The 25156-nt window shown below is 47.8% G+C and overlaps 1 long non-coding RNA gene across 2 annotated transcripts in view; it reads left to right on the forward strand.

The window, feature by feature from the left end:
* Nucleotides 1-18499, forward strand: part of LOC102157347 — a 51482-nt gene extending 32983 nt beyond the window's left edge. The window contains exons 2-5 of one of the 2 annotated variants that reach the window (XR_005371989.1): nt 8206-8689; nt 11502-13654; nt 13771-13903; nt 16671-18499. This is a non-coding gene — a long non-coding RNA (uncharacterized LOC102157347). Of the gene's footprint in view, nt 1-8205; nt 8690-11501; nt 13655-13770; nt 14725-16670 lie in introns of those variants that run through there. The other variant, XR_005371988.1, reaches the window with a different exon arrangement.
* Nucleotides 18500-25156: the final 6657 nt, after the last annotated feature.

A 25156-nucleotide genomic window follows, 5' to 3' on the forward strand; every position in this document is an offset into this window, starting at 1 on the left:
TGGGTCTTCTCACATCTGGAAAAGCACAGAACTTGTCTGCTCTGGGCAGTTCCGAGACCGTGACCTCCTTTCCCCAGGCCCAAGCCCCCAGGAAGACGATCCTCAGAACCGGGAGCAGGTTTTGTAAGCCTCTCTATTGAAGTGAGGCCGCTAGGCAGCCGTGCGTGTCTGTATTGTGGTGGTCCCAGAGTGCTCTGGACAATCCCTTTGAAAGAATAGGGTCGGGGAGATTCTCAGGACAGAGGCAGCTAATTTCCATCCTTGAGGCTTTATCTCACAAAGGACCCTCGATTGTAAAGAAAAAAAAAATAAGTCTGTGGAAAACTTGCTCCCATTTCCAAAAGGGTGGACTTCGGATGAAAGAGAATATTTTCACATTTTCTCAGTAGAGTAATGCTTTTAGTGCCGAAATCCTCTAAAGAGAGTGGACGTCACACATCACACCTAGGGGCAGGACGGCAGGGTGATATGGCACAATTCAGTGGCTATAGGCATACAGCTGGCATTTAATAAAGGTTGAATGAAAAAAAATAAATAAAAAATAAAGGTTGAATGAGTACATGAAAAATCAGGTTGTCATTGCTGCTTCAGAAAGTAGTGATGATTAACAGATGCAAATTTACAATCCCTTTCATGATCTCAGCATATAAAAAGCCTTATCTGCTCCTGCATCATCATGGGAAACTTTGATGTGTCCCTGGGGACCAAACAGCAGGCTGGCCCAGCTGTGTGTGTGCACGTGGGACTTGCATCCCGGGGAAGCCTGGGTTCGCGAGGCTCTGCCCGCACTGGGTGCATTCAGGGCGGTCACCAGCCAACATGCTCCCCTGGCATGATAGAGGACGTGTTAGATAACGCAGCCTTAGGTCAGAGAAGTTTTCCTCTGACTCTGTTCTTAGGTGTAAATAGGAAGGGCCTGGGTGGGAAAGAATAGTGAGAAGACAGGCAGTTAAGAAAAACAAGAAGTATGTGGACAGCAGACGATTTTTTTTTCCTTCAAATCAGATTATCCTGTTGCCCATCCTCTAACTGGTCTGGGACATCAAATTCTGGATGGTTGAACTGAAGGCCGGATAAAGTCCCCTGTGCATGAGTGTGTGTGTGTGCACAGCTGTCCAGAGTGTGTGAGTGTATCTGTGCCCAGGAAACTCAAAGAGTCTGGCCCTGCGGCTGTGAACAATTACCCAGGAAGTAGCCCCTCTTACCATTTGAATAGAAAACCTTCCGAAGGAGACCCCAGCCTCAGGCCCCCGTCTGGGCAAAAAGAAAGGCTTGACCACTCTCAGAAGGTGGTTTGGCTTAATGACACGGGCCAGTTCTGATAGTGCATTTGTTTCCATGTTTCATACCTTCCCCCTCCGTTCCTTAGATTAAGAAAGGGAAAAATCTATTGAAAGGCTTCTGTGGGGTTTCTCTTTTGTTAAAAATAAATCTCATCACTCACAGCCCTTGGGCATTAAGGAAGTGATTACGTCTGGCTGTGGGGCCACGCAGATCTGGGTGCCCATCCTGATTCCCCTGACCGCTTGTGTTTGGTCTTTACTACTTGTCCGCTTCTTCAGCCTTCCTGGTGAGGATTTCTTTATCTGCAGAACAGAAGCATCAATGCCCACCTTGCCGGGTCGCACTGCAGAGTGTTGTTTATGGAGGAAAACCACATGGCCTGCAATACCAGCTGAATAAAGAGATAGGGATTATTACTGATCTTGTGTGTGTGTATCAGAGTATATCATGTCCTTAATAGTGATTCACAGCAAGTGCATTCTTCTGGATTAAAGATCAAAGGTCATAAAATCCCACAGACATACTTCCTTGAAACAATTGCAAAGCTTTAAATAAGGAGATAATATAACAGGGTCTTAGCTCTGCCGCTAATTACTCATGTAAACCTAATGAGTTCTATCACCTTCCTGGCTTTCCGTTGTAAACAGAGCTTTGTTCTAGATAATGCCAAAAAGGGGGTGCAAGTGGCGGTGACCTCTGATAGGGGCCTCGGGGATGATGGCCTGTCCACCTCCCTCCCAGCTGGCTCTCTCTACAGGCAGTGGCCCTTCCCTTCTTTTCTCTTGTCTCCAGGCCTTGAGGGCAGGTGTTGTCCTGGTCCTTGGGCCTCCCCCAAGGCAGCTCTGGCTCCAGCACACCCACCCACCCCAGCACTGGGCATGCCGCACTCCTTGACCTGGAGCCCCGGGGGCTCTACTCTCCTGGTCAGGAGTTCAGGATGGGAGGAATGCACACCTCCCAGAAATGGCTCCACACTCCCCCAGTCTATGCCCTGGGAATCACCATTCCTCTGCCGGCATTCTGGTTTCACCCCCAATTCACTCCCCTATCAGATCTTCCAGGTCCACAGCCCTAACGGGGGACAGCAGACCCCAGGGTCCTTCCAGCACCATGTTTCCAAAATACTTCGAATCCGAGCCAAGAAAGACATCCAACCTGGCAGCAGAGAAGTAGGAGACTGGTCACTCGGGTTAGTGTGCCTTGGTGCCAGAGGGACGGTCTCCTCCATCTGTAGGGACACAGAAGTTGGATCCCGCATAGAACAAAAGGAAGACCTGGCAGTGGCAGCCAGGGAGGCAAGGCGGTCAGCGTAGATGGCAGCTATGACGGTGACCAGCAGGCTGGGTCCCAGTGATAATTAGAGGCGGCCCGGCGGGCAGCAGCTGAGGCCTCATCTCCGAGAGCCATTTCAATTGCAGAGTCGGCGCAGAAGGGCCTATTGGCCTGATAGTCATCTCTGCCTGGCCATTTGATCACAGGCAAATAATAGCCCCAGCCGCACTGTGTTTGGCTGCAGTGAGGACAATGACCCGCCGTGAAAGGAGTTAAAAAGATTCTGGGGAAGGGAGAGGCAGGCCCACACGGTGGCAATTCAAGATCTTTTGGACGCTGTTAGCTCCTTCTTTAATTAAGCTCCTCTTCTTCAGCTCATCCTGCAGAAATGCACCTGCCTCCCATCTGCCATCCAAAACGGGGAGCGGGAGAGTGACTTCACACTGTTACTTTCAGAGTTTTGCTGTGGCCCACGGTGATTTTTTTCAAGGGAGGCAGCCACAGACTCGTTCGCTCTTTCTCTTTCTTTCTTGCTCTGGATGATTCTATGAAAACCACATTAGAAAGTGTGTGGGCCAAGCCATCCCGTTCATCAAAGGGAGAAGGTCATAAATAGTATTCATTCCGAGAATATCAGGGGCACTATGGGCGTTTGGGGAGGGGGGGCATGAGCACCAGGGTCCCCTTAATTTACGTGATCTCCATTTCATCCCCCAAACTGCATCTGTGCCTGACAACTGGGACACAAAACAGTTTCCTCTACCAGAAGATCCTTACTTTCTGCAGCAGTGTGTAATACACAATCGGGGCCCATGGCATGGGATTATGTCATTTTCTGAACAACCCAGTTTTGTTTGGTGGCAAGTGTGGGGGGGCTGTACCTATTTTAGGCTGCTTGGTGCTTACTCCATTCTGCAAATCGTTCCCATTCACATGGGCCCGCGATGGGTATGAGCCTGAGCCCTGTCCGACCTGCCTGCCCTCCTGGAAACCTTTCCTTGCCAGAGCTGTGTGAGCCTGGCTCCAGTGCCTGCACACGCTCGTGCATTTTCAGGGAGAGACCTTGAATGTGCTCCTCCCACACTCAGGCCTGCCGTCCCCAAAACCAAGGGAGGCTGGTGCAAACCCAGCCCAGCCCCGGATGCCACCCCGCCCCTCCCCGCCATGCCTGCCGCAGCTCAAAGGGACAAACCGCTCTGGCGGTCGGTTGCTGAGGACCGGCCTTTCTCGCCTGCAGTGCCCTGCGGAGAATTGCTGCCCCGAGTTATGGAATAGGGATGCTGAGGTCCTCATCGATTTGGGCAGTATACAAAGAAAGTGCAAGTCAGAGATCCCCATCGGGCTGTCTGGCTTGAAAAATTCACTGCGCCCCGAGAAGCTATAAATGGAGCAGCGGGAAGTGGTTCTCCATCTACCTGGGAAACGGCCCCCTGATGGGCTCACCCATTAGACACCTGCTCCTTCGGGCCGGTCCTCTGGGCACGCCCCCTGCGCCCGGCCCCGCCCCCCGCGCCCGGCCCCGCCCCCCGCGTCCGGCCCCGCCCCCCGCGCCTGGCCCCGCCCCCGGCCCCGCCCCTGAGCCCGGCTCGTGCCCGTGCCCGGCCCCGCCCCCGCGCCCGGCCCCGCCCCCTCACGCGTGCCCTGGCCACACCTCCTGTGCCTGCGTCCTCACGTCATCACGTCCTCCCTGACGTCACCTTGGCTCTGCTCCCGCAGCTCCCGCAGCGCGCTGGGCCTGGCAGCCGACACGCGCGTCCTTATCACATGCTTTTAATCGCTGAGCTAAAAGGTGGCGCGGCCCAGACTGATTCCCGCCGCTAAGGACCGTCGGAGGGGCAGGTGCACGCCGCTTTGGGAGCCGCAGCCTCTGCAGAGCGAGCTGGGATTGGACGGGGGTATTCGGGAAAGTGCAGGCTGGGGAGCTTGGTGGTGTTTAGCGTCTCGAAGGGACGGCGAGCCCTGTCGTCACGAGGGTGACAATGGTGGGGAGACTACGGGCGCCCCCCTCGGGGACAAGGCAGGTGCCACCGTCTCGCAGGGCGGCCTGATTTGGAGGGGGAGAGACGGGGACGCGCCAGACGCGGGGGCCGCAGGGTCTCCAGATGTCCCTCCGGCCTCCTCCGGTCGCCGTCCAGCCCTGCCCCGTCTGTCCACTTGCTGGCTTGTCTTCCGCCGTCCCTTCTCCTCGCCCTCACCTAGTGCTGTACCTCCTCCCTCACACCCGTACTGACACCCAGGGACTTTATTTCCAACTCTACAGTCATGACCCTGAAACCTTCGTACCTCGCTCACACGCCTCTGTTGGACCCTGGCCCGGCAGCTGGAGAGCGGGCAGGGGGCTCGGCCTGCGCGGCGGGGCGCCTCCACCTCCACGGCCCCAACCAACGAAGCCTCCGCATCCTCTGCTCCTGAGCATGGGCTCCGCAGCCCGCTGCTTCCCTGTGCCCCCCACCTTTATTTGGCAGCACCCTCCTAATGAGCCCAGCTAGAAACCTGGCCCCGTGGCTACCCGCACCCCTTGGGTTCGTTGGGCGCTCTCCCTGTCCTGACGGCCGCTGTTGCTCGGGTTGAGGACTGACTGCATCATTCCTGCCACATGAATGCAAAACAACCTCCTGGGCTTCCTACCTCTGGGTTGCTCCTCGCCCTCCAGTCTGACTTCCGTCTGCCTCCAAAATGATTTTTCGTAAACGAAGCTTGTGTTTTCCAGGCTCCTCCTATGTGCAGGTTCTTGCTCACCCAGGCCCTCTTTTAGGACCTGCACCCCGTGCCCGAGAGACAGTGCTCAGGCTTTGCAAGTCGGAATGCCTTTCCTCTCTGCTTGGTAAAATACACTTCAAAGACTTCTTTTAATATCTGTGCTATGGGGGATCCCCAGATAGCCCAGCAGTTTAGTGCCTGCCTTTGGCCCGGGGCATGGTCCTGGAGTACCAGGATCGAGTCCCACATCGAGCTCCCTGAATGGAGCCTGCTTCTCTCTCTGCCTCTCTCTCTCTTTCTCTCTGTGTGTGTCTCTTATGAATAAATAGATAAAATCTTAAAAAAAAAAAAAAAACCTCTATGCTATGGTCTATGTGGTATGTGCTGTGCGGTATACGTCACACGGTGTGCTATATAGTCTGCACTACGTGGCATACGTTACGCTATGTGGCAGGTGCCTTACGCTGTATGCAATACGGAATATGAAATTGGAGCTTGTGAATCAGAGTAAAAGGCTCATTGCAAGTCATCACTTCTGTGTCCAACTCTGGATGCTCTGACTTTTCCCGGGTGCAGCAGAGTGTGGCTCAAGGGGCATGGGGTGGGTGCTGAACCCTGGGATTCGACTGAGCGACCGAAGCCGCAAACGAGATGCCGGTGGCCGTGGGGGATGGTTTGGGGAGCCTCCGTGTGACTGGGATATAGCCCCCGTCCAGACCCTTCCTCTTGCCAGGGAGATGGCATGCTCAGGGTCGCCGTCATCGAGAGCAGCCTGTGTGCTTATTAGCTGTAATGCTACACTTAGTATTATTACTTTGTTCTTTTCAAAGCACTTCTTCATTTTCTTATTGGGGGCAGTGGACCTTATCCCCATCACATGAGTGAGGAGACAGAGATTCGGTGGGGAGGGCTTCTTCGAGGCAGCACGTAAATCCCTCGTTCCCCTGTGTGTCCCCTCTTCCTGCCTCTCCTCCTTGATGCTCCTTCCTCTGGTGCTCCTTGCTCCTGTCCCATTCTCTGGCTGCTCTGAGGCCTTTCCTTTTGCCTCGTCCACACTATCCCTCCTCTGAAGAGCACCAGGTGCCAGGTGGTGAGGATGGACAAGCCAACAGAGGTGGGCGGGCTGGCAGGAGGGACCCCACCCCAGGAGCTCCTCTGGGCGTTAGAGACTTGTTCACCTACGTGCACAGGACCAGCCTCACCCCAACTCATCATGTCTCCTATGGAATGCTGATTTTAGGTGTGCTTTCTGCATCTTGACCAAAATACTGGGTAAGGGGAGGCAGGAAGAAGGGGAAGGAGAGAGAGGGGGGAGGGGTGGGAGAGAGGGAGGAGAGAGACGGGGAGGAGTGGAGTGGGGAGAGGGAGAGAGAGAGTGGGGAAGGGGAGAGGAGATGGGAGGAAGGTGTGTCAGGCTGCCCAGTCACCCTGCAGAAGCTGCAGCCTCAGGGGAGGGAAGGGGAGGCAGGGGAGGGAGACCAGGGCAGGGCGGGTGAGGGGCAGGTGGAGGGACGTTGGGCAGACCCATGCCACACAGCTCTTTGCTCAGCTGTGAGCCCTGCTTCATCGTGCCTTTTCTTCAATATCCCCTCCTCAGACGAACCTCCTGCACTTTCTCACATCATACAGCCCCACCCTCCTCATTCCTTGTTTTATGAAACTTCTCTGGTCTTGAAGCACTCTCTGCCACTGTGTGCCTGTTGACATGGTCATTCCAGGCTCTCCCACGTGAACGCCGTGTCTGCCGCTACCTCCCAGGGCCCGGGCGCGGACTCTGGTGATGTTGATGCAGTCACGCAGTGGGCAGAGCTCCCATCCGGGGGTGCTGTGCGGGGTGTGTGCAGTAGAGCCCTGAGCACAGTGCCTCAGGCCCCAGCACCGGGGAGGCCGTGGCGGTCTGGCGAGCATCCCACCTGGATCCCCCTGAAGGGCGGCGGCCACGTGAAGGTCAGAAAGGACAAGAAATACAGGGAAAGCCCAGAGTGGACCAGGTCCAGTGAGGAGTAGCTGTGCGCTCTCAAGGCCGTGGGAATCTGGGCTGGCATCCGTGGGGCTTCAATTCTTCTGTTACATCACAAGCACCATTATAATTAGAAATATAATTATGTGGAAAGGAATCCCCTGGGGTTCCTAAACAACCTTCTTCTTCTTCACCAAATAAAGACATGCATTTTGCATTAATATTAAGGAATAAATAATAAATTATAAACAGACCAGAAATTGTAACACAGTGGTGTGATGTCTGTAGATTTTTACGGTCTCTGGAGTCTGCCCCTCTAGAAAGAATACATTCTTTCTGGTGGTTAAAAATATTCACAATCCTTTGTTAATCCAGTTCACTGTGCCCATATAGGAGGAACGTTGGAACAGAAAGTGTATTTAGAATTCTATGGGCCCCATTCTTCCAGTGCATTTCAATTAGAGACACCATTTGTCTTGTGTGTTTTATCTCCTGGAACATTCTCCCGTGTGCTGTTGGAAGATAACACCATTTTCAGGTCTCTCAAGTTGCTGGGTTTTACTCTGCGTCTGCTAACACCCGTAGGTGTATGTAATCTCACTGTAGCAGGATGTTGTCATGTCTTGTTGACTAATTAGCCCCTCACTCCAAATCTCAGCAGCTAAGAGTTCAAGTGTTAAATGGGGGGACAGTGAATCCAAATGGGAGGGGACAGGGACAGCGTTCAGGAACAGGCTGGGAACTCTGTGGCTGTATTTTCCCCTCGGTCATGCCAGGTGCTGCCTGGTTACAGACCCTAATGGGCTCCACCCTGAGCCACAGACATTGTCCAAATACAAGATTAGCAACTAGAGCCTGTGTGATAAAGGACAGCAAAGTCTTTTAGGTTGGTGCTCCAGGAGGGGAGTCCAGGATGCTGTAACATAACATAACATAACATAACATAACATAACATAACATAACATAGATGTCTTTGTTTATTCACACAGGAAATGTTGATCAACTACAATGTGCCACATTCTGGGAAGATCACTGGGGCCATGACGATTCATGAGACAGTCTTCTTGCCCTGAAAATACACAATCTGGAGGCAGAGAAAAAGACAAGTAGACAATTATAGGATGCAATGGTGAGGACTGGGAGAGAGGCCTTCTCAGGAGCCCTGAGGACTGAGGAGGGTTGGAGTCAGGGAGAATGACCTTGAGCTGTGTGAAGGTCAGCTGGAAGACTGAAGAGTATTGAAGTAGGACATTCTAGACGATCATAGAGAGCCCCACGGTCCATGGGGCAAGCATGGGCTTCCATCGAAGGATGTGAGAAACTATTGGAAAGATTCCAGCTGGGAAGCTCCAAGCAGAACCTTGAGGTTGAATTCATACCTTGATGGCTGTGTTCAAGGAGGGACTCAATGGGGGAGAAAAGTGAGATCCAACAAATTGAGGGAACTCTTCCAAAGGAGAAGAGACAATGAAGGTCTGTGATGGTCGATTCTACAGTTATTTAAGGATCACATTAGTGGGCTCAGCTGCAGTGAGGAGGGTTTGGAGTCTTGCTGGGATACCTTGAGCTGATGCTGCTGTTGAACCAGGGAATGTAGAGAAAAGACAGTGTTTGGAGCTGATGCTATGATTTCAATGTGGGTCAATTTTAGATGAGGTACGAGTGCCTGGAGCTCCAGCCCTGGGCTGGGATGTAGGCACCGAAGTCAGAAACTTTCCAGAGCACTCACAAACCAGGTGGTCAAACCATGAGAATAAAAGGAGCAAGAAGATAACTGGAAAACCCTAGGAATCATAAATTTAAATCATAAAATTAATGAAATAGGAAGAAAGAGATCAGGGAGGCAGACTGGGATGGGAGCAAGTGGTCAGAAAGGGCAGAGGAGATGCAAACAAGAGAAATGTCACGAAAGCTAGCAAGAGAGATTGCCAAGGAGAGAAGTCATTGAAAGTGTCCATCAGACAGGGAGGACCCCATCACTGGGCTTGCAAACCTGAAGTCTCTGGGGAACTTTGGGTGAGTAATGTCTATGGATTCAAGAGTAGATTGAAGGGCGCCCAGGTAGCTCAGTTGGTTATGCTTTCGCCTCTTGATTTTCACTCAGGTCATGATCTTGGGGTTGTGGGATTGAGCCCCCCATTGGGCTCCATGCTCAGCAGAGTCTGCTTGAGATTCTCTCCCTCTCTCTCTGCCTCTCCCCGTGCTTGGGTGCTCCCTTCCTTTCTCCCTCTCTCTCTCTCTCCCTCTTTCTCTCCAAATCAATCAATCTAAAAAAAAAAAAAAAGAGTAGATCAAAATCTAAACACAGAGGGTAAAATGGAGGTAAAGGGGAGCCTGGAGTTAATCTGGCTCATTTGTAGATGGAGAGACAGAGGTCCAATGAATTTGTTTACCCAACAACACCTGTAGACCAGAAAATCAGGTTTCTGTGTGGGATTAGAGGAAATATGCATAGAGAGAAAGAAGCAGGGTCCTGTGGGGGGTCTTGAATCTCAGTCTAGAAATACAGGAATGCAACACAGAGCCACAGAAGGTTCTCGGGCTGAGTGCTGCCATGTTCACAAGAACATTTTGAGAAGATCAATCTGACATAAGTGAATGGAAGGAAGACAAAGGATGGGGAAGCCGGATGTGGGCATTGGGCTGTCCCACACTCTGGTGATGAGTCGGGAGGGAGGACCAGGTAGGGATCATGAGGATGGTGTTCATGACTGATCGGAGAGGAAACGAAATAGAGAAGAAGCCTAGCTACGTGCTCTGCCTTCTTGGCTTGGACGAAGAGAGATTCATTGGAAGAAATGGGAAGATCTAGAAGGAGTATTGCCTCTTGGCATATAAACTGCCTTTAAACAAATGATGATTCTGATTTCTTAGCAAAGAATCCATTTTAGATGGTTCCAGAAGAAGACTGCTATCCACATGTCGCCTGATATATCCCTTTAAATTTGTGTGTACTCACTTTTCAGTGAACACGGCTGTGCCTTCACTGTAGTCCCTCGGGAAGCCCGGATCCCGTTCTCACTGCTATTCCCCACGTGCACGCACCCCGGCCGTGGAGCACAACCTCCGGGGGTCTCACCCCCTGTCAGGACCAACAGAGAGCAGCACTGAGGTCTCCTAATCCTAACATTTCATTACTTTTACCAGAGAGATGAGAGCTCGCTCATTAGCACACTATGAAATATTACCCTAAATAAGTAAAATTAAATTATCCTTGCCACAATAGATGAACCTTGTACATGCCACGATTCGCTGTTAATTCTTTTAATTACATATATATTTTTTTTCTTACTTGCTGATTTGTAAAATTCACTAACTCACAATGGGCTTCCCCATCCTTAGAGAGATGGGTCTGCTTCTGCTCTAAAACACAAGGTTTGCACACCCTGCTTCCCATGGCTTCTGGCACACTCTACCTGGGGCACCACGGGGGCTGACTGATGGGCTCTTTTTCTCTCTTCAAGCCTGTAGCAAGCTACCTATTAATTTCTCCTTTTGAAATTGGTGACTAGGTGATGAGTATTCTCTGGGAAGATGGAAAAAATACCATTTTGCTCTGAAACTAGGAATTCTGGCCCAGTCTAGAATGACTGTAACATTGCCTTACCTTTCGTGCTGCGGTGTGTATGTGTGTGTGTGTGTGTGTGTGTGTGTGTGTCCTTAGGAATGCAAATAGCAGACGGTGGACGGTGGAGCCGTCTTGACCGACCACCCACCTGGAGGGACACAACGGCCGTCCTGGCCTCGGGGTGCTCTGGGAAGGAGTCAAGGCCAGACTGTGCAACCGAGTGCCCTAGAGGGTGTGCTGCATTCTGTGAGCATTTTGTAAGCATCGCCTGAAGGATCCTCACGGCATCCCCATGACACAGGCATTGTGAGTTCCCCTTAAGGAGCCGGAACCGCAGAGCCGTTGGATGGACTTCCCAAGTCCATGTCCCTAGCAAAGGACAGGATGTGAACCCGTATTTGTACGTGCTCCCGAATCCTCCGTGGATCTCATCAGACTGGCCTGGACTGTAGGTTATTATTGAGAAACAAGTGTGCTCAGCAGCCCCAGAAGTAGGATGTGAGAAGAGAGCCATCGAGGAGAAGGAGGGGAGCAGGTTATCAGCGGCGGCATTGGAGAAAAGCTTGCACAGTTAGCTCATTCCTAACTTTAACCTTTTTCTTTCTTTTCTTTTTTTTAAGCAGGAGTTGACTGAAGAATATTGAGAAAGCACGACGACCATAGAAATGTCTTTCAATACTGCGTTTGTGTATTTTGTCTGTTAATATTTTCTTGCAGGCACCGGCGGCCTTCGAGACTGTGGCTGTCACCACGGGGCCCTCCCCGCCACCCTGCGCTGGCCTTCAGGCTCGCTTCTGAGGGAGAGCACGCAGGACGCCTCCTGGCTTCCTCCCGGGCCGGGCTCCCTCTCTCCCTGGGGTGTGTGGCCTGGGAGCCCTGACCTGCCTACAGGGTGTCGGCTGCCCGATGCTCCCTGGCTGGAGGTGCACCTGCAGGTGGAGAAGCCTGAGGAGCTCAGCGAGGGCCCAGCACCGGCCACCAGCTCTGGAGCAGGTGCGGCTCCCAGCCTTCCGAGGGAAGCAGAGAGGCTGGCCTCATGGGGACGCACCTGGAGGCCAGCTGGGGATGGGACAAATGAATGTTGATCTCGCCTTAAGCCACTAAGTTTGGGTGGATGGGGACATTCATAGTCACTGGTGATCACATTCTGTCCGAGATCTTTATTCAGTGGATGTTTTATCCAGAAGAAAGTCTCTTTCAGATCAATCTCTTTGGCTTAATTATGAGAATAAGGGGAAGCAATTTATGCAGAGACAACTTTTAAACATCTAATGTGATCATGAAGCAGACCTGATTGATAGAGGCTTCACTGTGCCCAACTCAGAAGCGTAGGCTTCGCGGAGATGTTCTTACGTTTTCCTGAGGAACGATTTGGGGGCACCGAGCCTGTTGTTAACCCTCTGGTTAACCAACAGTCTTTAAAAAAAAATCATACCTAGCATACCCCTGATATTCAGGAAGGAATTTTGATTTTATTTTCCCCAGTCCCTCCTCATCATCCCAGGGCACACTATTATCTCCCCAAAAGATAGAAGGCAGATACGTTTTCGAAGTGCTTATACACCTGATGACAACATCAGGCAGTTTGGCTGAGCATGGTTCTCACATCTGCGGCTTTCTCCACCGAAACCCCAGAGCTGCACGTGCAACTCTTCAGCACCTGTTGCAGGGGCGCGTTCTCAGATCAGCCTCCACCTGCTGGTCTCCGGGGAGCTCTGCTCTGAACGGAGGGATGGGTGCTCGTAAGACTTTGCTTCACTCTTCCTTCTAATTAAAAGATTGTCAGAACCTGCCTAGATGTGGAGCTGATAAGAATTTTAAAGGCTCCTCTTTGTATATATATTCAGGTCTTCCCAAAATCCCAGATGTCGTAATGACACACAACATCCCTCACAGCTCCCCGCCTTCCTTGCCCAGGACCTCTGGGTGCATTTTGCCCTTTCTGAGAACACTTCTACCATCAGTTTCCCTCCTTCTTGACCTTCAGGACTCTGCCCCTCATTCAGAGATGCCGCTTTGACCATGTGATCCCGAAAGTTTCCCCCAGTGTGTCTTTTATGCTTCATTTAACCCGCTTCATTTTTTAAAAGCATTTATCGTTATCTGAAAATATTCTATCTCCCTCCAGGTTGGCTTATTTATTATGGCCTTTCTTCTTTTGCTAGAACGAAAGCTCCTCGAGAACAGGACGCTTCCGCGTTATCCACTGAGTTGTTCCCCACAGCCTGACACGTGCCTGGAACACAGAGATTGCCCCATAAATATTTATCAAAGAACGAGTGAAGAAATGAGTGATGAATAATCAAGTTCCTTCACAGAAACTACTAACATTTTTTGACTGTGTTGTTTTTTTTTTTTTTTTTTTTTTTATCCCTGATGACCACATCTACCCCGCCTCTCGGGTTTGGCTCTGGATGCTTTTCCTCCCTGTTGCAGATCCCGCCTGCACTCCCTCCCTTCGCAGCACACCTGCCACAGTCAGCCTTCCATGTGCGTTTGAAATCTCTCCTGCTACATGGTGAAAGTTTTCCTTCCATCCTTCTCCACCCTCTTTCCTTTATTTACCCTGGGGCAGCAAATGACCCCTGGTGGGGGGACGTCACACTGCCAGGCTTAGGAAGTAGCACCCGGGAAGACAGGTGCCCTGCTTTCTGAAGGTTACCGGTCTGGGATTTCCTTACAGGGGACAATCTGGGACACGTTTCCAGCAGGCATCCCTCAAAGGCATGAGGACAGTGCCAGGTCTGTTCCGCGGCAGTTGTCCCCTATGTACCCTGGGTTCCTAACTGTGGCTTACACTATGCAATTAGCTCAGCGGTTGCAGCCAGGGCTCTGATTTCGGAGGCTACCAGCCAGACACATGCTTTGACGTAAGTTCATATTCATTTATCTTCAGTAAAACGATATTGTACACCTATATCTGTGTCATAGATCAGTGTTGGAAAAAAATTTAAAATGGGTTCCTTCTTGTTCTGTCTTCCAATAGGTAACACATTTCAAAATTGAGGCATAACTTACGTGGAGTACCAGGCCACGCCTTAGAAACTCAGAGACCTGACTCTGGGATCGATAGGTGGGCTTAGCAGACGGGTTCAAGGTCCTCAAATCCGTATCCGGTGGTGAGATAACACGTTTTGGTCACTTTGCATTTGAATCAGAACTTACCACTTTTATTTAGTACAGAGAAGCTGTGAGCTACTCTCCGTCTGCTTTTTCAATGTATCCCAGGGAACTGGGCTTGATGCTTTGCCAGGGGGTGGGCATTTGGCCTTGACCTTGGTATCCACGTCGAAAGCCTTTAGCTGTCCTCCAGAGGAGCCCGCTTCCCACTCTTGCCTGGGGGAGAGGGTCGGGAGGGGCCAGAGACAGGCAGACACCAGTGAAGGGAGACAAGGCAAAGAAGAACTGACCCCCGCCACCCCCGCCTCCAGTGCCAGTATGTGTGAGGCGCTACTGCGCATTTCCAACATGGGACCTCTTTTTGTTCGTTTGGTCAATAATCAGCACATAGAAATTCAGCAAATACTCCACACCATTTCTTTCTGTCGTTTTGGATGGAATTTCCCTTGTATTTGTAATACTTTGAAAATTACTTAATCTCTCATTAAATCGCTGGAGTGTGCCTTTTTAAATGATGTTTGCATAGGCCATTAATCAGAATGAATAAAAGAGAAGCCCTACGATCCAGGACGTTGCTTTTAGAATTGATGCCTACGCGGCGCCTTACCCTGAATTTACTCAGAGTCCCGGAAGGACTTACATAGGCACGAACCCTTGAGGATTGCTTATGCTGAGTTTTAGTTTAAAGAACTCCATAACTAGAGTCGGTTAAAAAAAATGGCAAAAGCAGGATGTCCCTCAACACCTTTGCACTCTGATTTAGTCTCAAGGCTAACTCATATATTCATCTACCTGCTTATATAATGTTTATATATTTATACCTGGTGCATAATGTTAGGCTCCCATCTGTTGCGGTGTGGGAGAGTTTTCGGGCAGAGCAAGAGTCACCATAAATAAAGTTTATAAATATTTACCATTCTGATTAATGCTGCTGACCAGAAGTATATGCTAAGGTGGGCTGGTGCAGAAAGGCCTCCCCCCCCTCGCCCCCTCTGTTTGTAAGGCAAATTTCGGTGTCACGTACCTGAACCGGACTTGGTCGCTAAGCTGCCATTTGCCCCACTGGGGCCACCAGGAAGGGCGCTAACACCTGAGCAGTCAAATTTACCTGGTGTTAGCAGGGTGGTTTTTTTTTTGTTTGTTTTGTTTTTCCCTTTTTTCCTTGACAAAGTGACCATTTTTTATAAGACGACTCATTCAGCTAGCTGGTCATTTCTGCACCCTAGCTTCTATTTGTGGTCTTTGGAGAGAGCACACTCATGTGTCTTAGAATCTAAACGCAGAATTGCAAAATTCGACATTGAGCACAACCTGGAGCCTCGGCTGTTTCCTCTGGCCCCACTCTGTGGCCTGGAGGACTGTCTCTTCCTCCAGGTGTGTTAGTGTTCTCGGGCGGCTGTAACAAAGCACCACAGCCCTGTTCCTCGAACAACAGAAATACATTCTCTCACAGGTCTGGAGGCTGGAAGCCCGAGATCAAGGGGTTGGTAAGGTTGGATCCTTCTCGGGGTGTGAGGGACAATCTCTTCCAGCCCTTCTACCCTGGATTCCGATGGCTTGTTGGTGATCTCTGGTGTTGCTTGGTATTTAGATGCATCATCCTAACTGCCTTCATCTTCATGTGGTGTCCTCGTGTGCACATCTGTGTCCATGTTTCACTTTTTAAATAAGAATTAGAGTGCCACTCTATGACGTCATTTTAACTAATTACATCTGCTACAACCCTATCTTCAGATAAGTCCCCACACCCAGATACTGGGCGTTAGGAAATCAACATGTGAATTTTTAGGGAGATTCAATTCAACCCGTAACACCGTCTACTGCCAAAAGCAGCACGTGTGCTCACAATGGTGGGGAAGGTACTACTACCAACAGCCCACATTAAAACCATTACCACCACTGTTGAGGATGTCCACCAATGCTGTGCCAAAGCTGCCATGTTGGGCATTGCCTCCAAAGGTGGCGTTCTTTGTACATCAAACCACTGGCGCAATGCTATCAGATCTCAGGCATTCAGCCATCCCAAGAGGCTATAGTGAAGCACCTTCCACTTGTGCTTACATGTTAACGCATCCATCTTGCCAAGGAGTCAGGCATGACCCACGGGTCTGGAGTAGGAATAATCACGAAGGCATCCTTTGCCCCTATATCCCCCATTCCTGCTTTATGTGGAGAGAACACATAGAAGGAAAAGGCACACATGGTGTTGGGCCATCAGAGGTCCTTGGAAATTTGGTTAAATTCCTCTCCTTCTTGCCCAAAGTCTTCTATACTCTGAAGCAATAGCACTATAGTATGTAGAGAGTGGTGGCCTCACACTTCATCTAGGACCGCTGTGCTCCTTGCAACCTTCTCCTTGATCCATCACAGCCCATTATCCAAACGATCCAATTCTGTGGGTTCATCCTTTTCTTCCTTTAGAGGAGTTCACTTCTAGTAACTTTCCTGCAAAGAATTGTACCATCTTGTGGGTGTAGACAGACGTGCCCATGTTATATCATAAGGTCACTTTCAAGCCCAAAGTTTATTTTTCATTCCACAGATATTTTTGGCAGATGATGCCAAACAATCAAGTGACTTCCCATCAGTGTTCAATAACAATATGTAGTGTTCACCTGTTATAACATAAACTCATCGTATTTGATAATTAATAGAATATGCCCCAGCATGGTGCCTTGCACACAATGGTTATAAAATGTTTGCCAATAAAGGAAAAGATATATGATAAGATGTACGATATATTACAACCTTATCTCCATTCTGCAGCCGAGGACATGGAAGCTCAGAGAGACAAAAGAGCTCTCCCTAGATCACTCAGCAAGGAAATGCCATCTCTGAGAGGTAGGCCATGTCTGACCCTGAGAGAAACTGCTCTTTTCTACATCACTTTACTATCCAAGGTCATAGCGGGGATGTTTTTAAACCATAGCCTTTTTGTTTTCTTTCCTGGAATCACAAAGCTTGTGGTGTTTTATAAAAATGGAATGAAGTGAGGAAGTGACCACATTGAATAATAAGTCATATTTATATTTTAAGGAAAAGTACCAAAAATGTTACAGTTCTACTTAAAGCTACTGAATTGTCTGCCATCTGAGAACCAGCTGTATGTATAGCAGTGGATTTGGCTCTGGACGCTGTGTGTTAAGAAGATGTGATCAAATTTAAAGTGATTCCGTGGAGGGTGACATGGATATAGTAAGAGTAGTGAGTTCCCTGCCAGTGAATGTGGTCAAGGCCTGGCTGGTTGGTTGTGCAGACAGCTACATAGTACCTAACTCATCATAAATGTCCAATATCCCAGGGGGTGGATGGATGAATGAATGGAGCATCTAATAGGTCACCAGAATTCATTGCCTTTAAAGTATCTCTAAACCCTGGGACTCCATTAGTCTATGCTGCTCTGGTGCCATATCTAGCCCTGTACAAAAACACTCTGATTCTTCCTACAGTTTGCGCGCTATGTGAAATATTCGGCTGCTCGCTATGCCATAGATCCATATTCTGACATTCTGAGAGAGGAAATTCTCTCTGAATGCTCAATGCCGATAAGTGTATTGGCTGTCTGGCATGCCATCATTCATGCCATCTGTTCGGGTGGCATCATGCCTAATTGCAAGGTGGCCTGACAGTTTTAAGGGGCCCTGCATGCCAATCACATCTGAGCCTAGCTAGCTAACCTGCAGAACTCGGAACGTAACAAGCTGAGAAAAGTTACCCTGCTGGTCAATCACAATTTCAAATGAAAAGATCATGCTTCATTAAAAATTGCCATCTTTTTTGACCATGGTAGGTGTCCTTCAGGTAGCCCCTCCTGAGTTCATTCTCCCGTCTGTGACCGCTGCCGTGGGATCTCATGCCGTGGAGAGATCATGGACAAAGACCACGTCTTGTCCAGCCAGAGCCACCGAAGCCTTACAAATGTTCAGAGTGTCTTAAACTCTCATGCTTGGAAACAAATGCTCTGGGCTGCTAGAATTTTACAGCATTGTCTTCCTATAATAAGCAAACATCTGTTACCCTAAAATTCAGTTTATCTTTTGGAAAAGATGCAGTAGGAGGCTGGATACGAGTGAATTTGCTTACCTCCTGGAATTGTTATGGAAAAGACCCAACATAAGCATTAAAATATGTAGATTGTTCAACTGCATTCTTGACACTGGAAATCTGGGAATGTGTGTTTAGGTTTAGAGCTGCTGGTTAGAGAGAGAGAGTAGGCTCAGAGATGTTAAAAGACTTATTCAAGATCAAATAGGTAGTTAATGCAGAGCTGGGATCATAACGCTTGACATATTCTCATTTCTCCCCAAACACAGCTGCTATAATGGTAATTGCTATTCTAGTGAAATGGCAATCAGGGTTTTCAAGAAGTCTGGATTGACCATGTTTTTCTTGTTAGTTCACTGTCCCTTTATTGACCTTTCCTTTTTTTTTCTCCTTTTGCATAATCAACCCAACTAGTCATGCACTTAAACATATTTCTTCAATATAATGAGTGCATAAAATTTTTGAAGATTTGAAGTTCATTGTCTTTGAGACATTTAATGTGGCCACCCCATTTCTTATTTTCATGAAGTAATGTCTATTGTGAGCCCTGCTCCCCCTGTGTCTGCAGCAGACAGATGCTCTTGCGTCCCTGCGTGTTCCATAACCTAGTACTGGATGCATTGCGGGAGCGCCATAGGTAGGTGTGGAAGGCAAAAAGGCGGCATACCGTCAATGAATGTAGATATGAATGGTGTTGGCTCTTAAGACAGAGTCCAAACTTTTGAAAGCAGTATCCCTCACATATCATTTCTACCCCAGCAGCCGCTATTCGAGTAAGTTTGCACGGGCTAAACTTGACAGACATAAGAAACTGTGTGTTGCGATCCTCAAACCCACCTAGCTGGCCTTTTCCCTACCCCTGAATGGGCAGCAATCACAGCCTTCTGGATCATGCTCAGGCATTACAATAAACTCATTTTCGGTTATTAAAACTCCAGGCTGGTCTAGGGCAGCATTTGTATCTCACATCCTAGCCCATGGTTCAGGTCTGCTCGGGCTCTGCAGCCTTCACTGGGGAAGCAAGGCGCCATGTGCTCTTACTTGTTCACCTCACATTACACCATCTACACCCTCATTACCTTTGCTTTCTTTTTTTTATTTTTATTTTTATTTATTTATGATAGTCAGGGAGAGAGAGAGAGAGAGGCAGAGACACAGGCAGAGGGAGAAGCAGGCTCCATGCACCGGGAGCCCAACGTGGGATTTGATCCCAGGTCTCCAGGATCGCGCCCTGGGCCAAAGACAGGCGCCAAACCACTGCGCCACCCAGGGATCCCAAAACAACTTTATTATTATTTTTTTTATTTATTTATGATAGGCACACAGTGAGAGAGAGAGGCAGAGACATAGGCAGAGGGAGAAGCTGGCTCCATGCACCGGGAGCCTGACATGGGATTCGATCCTGGGTCTTCAAGATCGCGCCCTGGGCCAAAGGCAGGCGCTAAACTGCTGCGCCACCCAGGGATCCCTACCTTTGCTTTCTGTAAAGGGGGATACAAGGGCAAGGTCCTATGTGCCTAGGGACCTCTGTACAGATTCCTAACTGCTGGCTTGGTCACATTGGGCCACTGTGGGTTTACAGGAGATATAATTGGCTTTCTGTCTTCCTCTCCTCTTAGCCCCATATATCAGACAATACATTGTTTCTTGGTATAGATGATCACCCACCTTTGGCCCAGCTGATTTCCTGAGGGTCTCCTCTTGCTAATAGGAAACACCAGCCATTCTTACTCTTGAGAATCTATGTATGCCCTTGCCTCCCAATGGTAAATATAGACTTCTCCCAAGAGAAATGCAGGTATCTACCCACGGAAGTACATCTGCCTAGAATCAAACTGTGGATCTTTCCAATGTTAGTGCATTCACCTCTGGTGCAAATGCAGACACACGCCTATAGTAATGCAGACCCTCCCAGCAGAAGTATAGACAGCTAACCAGTAGAGCCACATTGACTCCAAAAGTGATGCAGGCACTGCCCCCACCCCGGCATGAAATCCTGGCACCTCCTGTCAGCCCAGCCTATTCTGCTTTGGGAGAAGACAGGTGTCCCCCTGAGTTTGTTCTCAACTGTGTGGGCAGCTTGGTTATTTCCAAACTGGGCTGGGGAACAGGTTAGCCTTCAGGTTTTTCTCTTGGCAGACATCCCCACTTGCTTTCTGTGGTTCTGAGAAAGGACTTCCTCACTCCCACTGATAAGATGGTGATTCTGGGGGAAATGACCCTGATTTCCTTTCTCTCTCCAGCTCTGACCAGTTTCCAGGCTCCGGTTTTAAGTCCAAAGACAGGCAATAGATGGAGTGTCTCAGAAGAAGGTTGATGACCTCTTAGCAATCATCCTTAGTGAAGGATGAGTCTGGCTGCCATTTTTCAAAAATGAGGGATTGTCACCTTACTTCTCAGTTTAATGGCTTTGACAAGACTCTAAAAATGGGAATAATATTGAATATTTGTTACATTTATTTACATCAAATCTTGATCTGAAAATATTCTGAGGTGGTTCTTTATCAAAAAAATGTACAACTTTTCATGCATGGTACACAGTTGGATAACTTTGTGAAATACATAATTCATGTGTTTAGGATTCTCCATGACCAAACGATCCAACGTGCCTTTGGTTATACACGACTTCTGTAGACAAAAGATGTGCAATGATAAAAATTTGTAAAGTTCCTCTGGAAAAAAAATGCAGCATTATCTTGTTGAGATGTATGGGAAAAGAGTGAGTTATGTTCTCAAGGGGTAGCAGAGACCTATCGTCCTACAGAAAGAAAAAAATGAAGTCAGTACAGTAGAAGACCTTGTGGGTCTCTCTAACATTCAGCTCCCATAAGTAGCAATGTCATTTTGATAGCTTCCGTTTTCTGATCTGCAAAGAATGGGAATTAAATGTTTCTCAAAGAGTTATTTGAGGGTTTGGGCAATGTGTCTTAAATACAATCTCCCGACGGGTGCATAGGAACATTTTTTTAATCTTTGGAAAAGTTATTTATTGAAATCAGATTTTTATCTAAAGAACACACATTTTAAACAATAGACGTTTCTTAACATTTAACTCCTGAAAACCCGGGTACATGTCATGTCCCCATTTTAGGTGGCTGTGAAAACTGGACTCCAAGACATTTTTGCTAAATAAGTAAGAGCCTTTCTTTAAAGACAAACCATAGCATCATACTCTTCATCTTACATCACAACTGGTGAATACAATCCCTCCGCAAAGCTAAAATGTTCCGCGATTGCTGTCTGGGTCAATTACCATCATTTGGCCAGTCCCTCTACTTCTTGCAGGGAGGCCTTGTCAATAAGCCAATCCCTCCCAGGCTTCATGTGGCTGCAATTAAGCTTCACCCCTCCCCTCGGGTTTTCAGAATCTGGGCATATTGTGGATAAATCCACACCATCTGAAAAGGTGGGGAGGAGAAAGAAAAGCACAGGACCAGCATTCCATGAAACCTGCTTGTCTTTCTGCAGACTTCTTACCTCAGTGATGACTTTTATTATGTTCTATTGATTTTGATGTGATTTCCTATTTTTAAGCAGAATGGTTTGAAGCAGTAACAGCAGTAAAGCCATGGCTCTGCCAGCCATCTCTGTCTTTCTCACCCACACACATGTTCTCTCCATCACATACACACAAACACACATAATTTCTGTGAGTGTTGAGTTTCCAAATATAGAAAATAAGACTGTGATTTCTGGAACAATCATAGGACCATCCCTAAAAGCTTTAGAATTTAGCACCGTTCCTAGAATGCACATGAGAAGGGATGCCACGCACACGGACCTCCATGTTGTCCAGAGTCCCCTGCCACTGAGGACATGCAAGGTGCACCCATTATGCCTGACAGTCATCCTGAAAGTACTTTTTTTTTGTGCTCTGTGCTAGGCCACTTGGTACTCAAGGGAATCCACAGAATAATCCTGAGGAGCATGACAGGCAGGTCAGCATAAGGCCAGGGAGATTTAAAGCCAGGGAGCATGGTAAGCAGACTTACAGAACTCCCACTTAGATTGTAACCCACTGGTGCACACACCAAGTATAACTGTGAATGTGATGAATATCATTCCCGTAGTGAAGGTAGGTTACATAGCACAGGTGCCTCTAGAAAAGGAAGATGACTCTGGGCAGCACTGATCTAATTCAGATGAGCACATAAAGAGACAGCTTCCATCCCAAATTAAGAGATTTGAAGCATGAGCTAGGATTTTACCCAAGGAAGATCATCCATTGCTGGCTTTGAGATGTAGGGGGTCACGTGGTGAGAAATGTGGAGACCCTCATGGATAGCAAGCCCAGAAACAGAGTCTGTAGCCCTATTCCTCTCCAAGAAACTGAATTCTGCTAAGGGCAAGAGTGAGCTGGGAAGAGGGTGCCGAGATCCAGAAGAAAGCCCAGGCACCAACGCTTTGATTTCGCCTTGTATGTGATTTGCTAGCAGAAAACTCAGTCATGTCACGTCTGGACTCAGAGCAGAGAGCTAATAAATGAGGGGGACTTTTCTATACCAACTTTATTGAGATACGAATTATACACCATAAAATCTCTTCTTTTAAAGTTTACAATTTAGTGATTTTTTTCCCTTATATTCACAGAGCTGTTCACTATCTAATTTCAGAACATTTTTATCATCCCGAAAAGAAAGGTCATCCCGTTAGCAATCAACCCCCACTCCCCTTCCTGACCTCTTGGCACCCACTCATCCACCTTCTGTCTCACAGATTTGGCCTATTCTTGACATTTCATGTAAATGACATCATACAACATGTGCCCATCTGTGTCTGATTCCTTTCACTGAGCTTGTTTTTGAGGCTCATCCATGTTGTAGTGTGTGTGAGTACTCCATTCCTTTTTATAGTTGAATAAATGTCCACTGTACGGATAGATCACATTTTATTTATGCATTCATTGGTTGTTGAACATTTGGGTTGTTTCTCTTTTTTGCCTATTAACAATAATATAGCTGGAACATTTGTGTCCAGGTTTTTGTGTGGACGTATATTTTCAGTCCTCTTGAGTGCGCATCTAGGGGGTGGAATACTGAGTGATATGGTAAGTCTATGCTTAACATTTTGAGGACCTGCCAACTTGTTTTCCCAAGTGACTGTACCATTTTGCTTCCCACTAGCAACGATCAAGGGTTCCAATTTTTCCACAGGCTCACCAACATTTGTGATTGTCTGTTACCTTCCTCATGGGATTATTGGCCATTTGTACGTCTTCTTTGAAAATATGTCTATTCAAATTATTTTCCCATTAAAAAAATTGGATTGTCTTTTTATTGTTGAGTTGTAAGAATTCTTTATAGATTCTGGATATGAGTCTCATATCACATAAATGATCGATAAACACTTTTCTCCAGTCTGTGAATGGTCTTTTTACCTTTTGATACACAGAAGTTTTAAATTTTGATTAGGTCAAACTATATTTTATTTTGTCACTCATGCTTTTGGGGTTCAATCTAGGAGACTGCCACCTCCACCAGGGTCACAAAGTTTTATTCCTATTTCCTTCTAAGACTTTTACAGTTTTAGCTCTTAGGGTTCAATGGATCGTTAATTTTGAGTTAATTGTTGTATCTTATGTGAAATCGGGGTCTGACTTCATCTTTTATGTGTGGGTATTTAGTTTTCCAGCATCATTTGTGTAAATGATTATTCTTTCTTCATTGAGTTTGCCTGATACCTCGTCAAAAATCCATTGATTGTAAATTCAAGTTTACAACTGGGTTCTCATCTTATTCTGCTGACCTTTTAAGTGCATCCTTATACCAGTACCACATTGCCTTAAGCTTTTGGGAAGTGTAAGTCCTTCAAATTTGTTCTTTATCAAGGCTGTCTGGCTATCCTGGATCCCCTGCATCTCTGTAGTAATCTTAGGAATCTTTCAGAATAGTTGTTTTGCTATAGAAAGTCTTCCCAGGAACTGGCAGGATGTGAGGATCCACATTGCTCCCTTTCGCCAAGAAGCTGTTAGCGCTGGAATATTCAGTCTGGTATCTTAATGTCAATCATTTTATATCATCTCCTTACTTCCTTAAGAGGACAGTGGGCTGCCTGGAAATATCTGGCTTGGGATAAGCACCCAGATTGTAACTGAGAAGGGAAAGAAAGACCGAGGGCTGGAGGTATGGAACAAGATAGAACTATAGGCCTGAGTGAAGCCACAGGCAGGAAGGTATGGAGGCCAATGTTACCTGGTGCACATCACATACTTTATAATCATTTACTGAATTAATTAATGAATAAAAGTCAAGAAGCTGAGGGATGCTGCATGATTTGTATGGAGACCCTGAATGTTGTGAACGATCCACAGCCCATTTTCGTGTGGTTCTGGTCGCAGGCCTGAGTCCATGGGCACTGAATATAAATAAGGAAGAGTATTTTGTGGGACTTCGACGAATGCGTCCTATGTGAAAATGCCTATTTCTGGTGTTAGCATATGAGCTCAGATTAGCTAACTGCATTTTCTTGCTAAAAGGAAGACCCAAGACGTGATTTAATTAGTCAATCTCTTGCAAATGGATGGTTCAGAAGAGAATGGCTGTAGTAAGATATCCTTGTAGCAATCCCTCATTGATTCTGCTCTGGTAAGCACATGCAATTCAACATCAAGAAAAAGAAGAATATGCTGAAGACGCATCATTTTATAATGCTGGAAAGCAGATTTATAGAGACTCCCACAGACTTGGAATGCCAGCCGATTTTTCAAAGGCTTAGCTTTCTCCCAAGTTATTAGCTATTTGGGGGAACTTGACCCATACAACGGTGAGAAATTTATTATGGAAGTTGATATGGCATTGGAACCATGAGATACATTGATTATTGTCTGATCAAATATTGCATGTTGTAGAAAGAACTCTCGAGTCAGACATTCCAGCTTGAATGGATGGGTTATTAGCCAAGGAATAAACCGGCTGATCCCATGAAAGCATTTATAGTGAGGGCGGTGCAGTTGTAAAATAAAGGGCGTCATAAATTTTGTGCCCGGTAGCTCTTCAAACAGGCCTTCGCGTTCTGTGTGGATGGCAGTGCATTTCAATTGCATAAGCAACCCCTTATCGCCACCTCGCTTTGTGTACGTTACTGTGGCAAGCAAAGCCCAAGGCTATTGGCAGAGCTGATAATTTTTTTCAACATGATTACCACTGCTTTTGGATTAGGTAAACTGCGAGGAACCAGAAGCAGGGCTTTCCGGCTTGAGAGCTTGTATA

This window comes from Canis lupus, chromosome 17 (assembly GCF_011100685.1).
Source record: "Canis lupus familiaris isolate Mischka breed German Shepherd chromosome 17, alternate assembly UU_Cfam_GSD_1.0, whole genome shotgun sequence".
NCBI classification, from domain to species: Eukaryota; Metazoa; Chordata; class Mammalia; order Carnivora; family Canidae; genus Canis; species Canis lupus.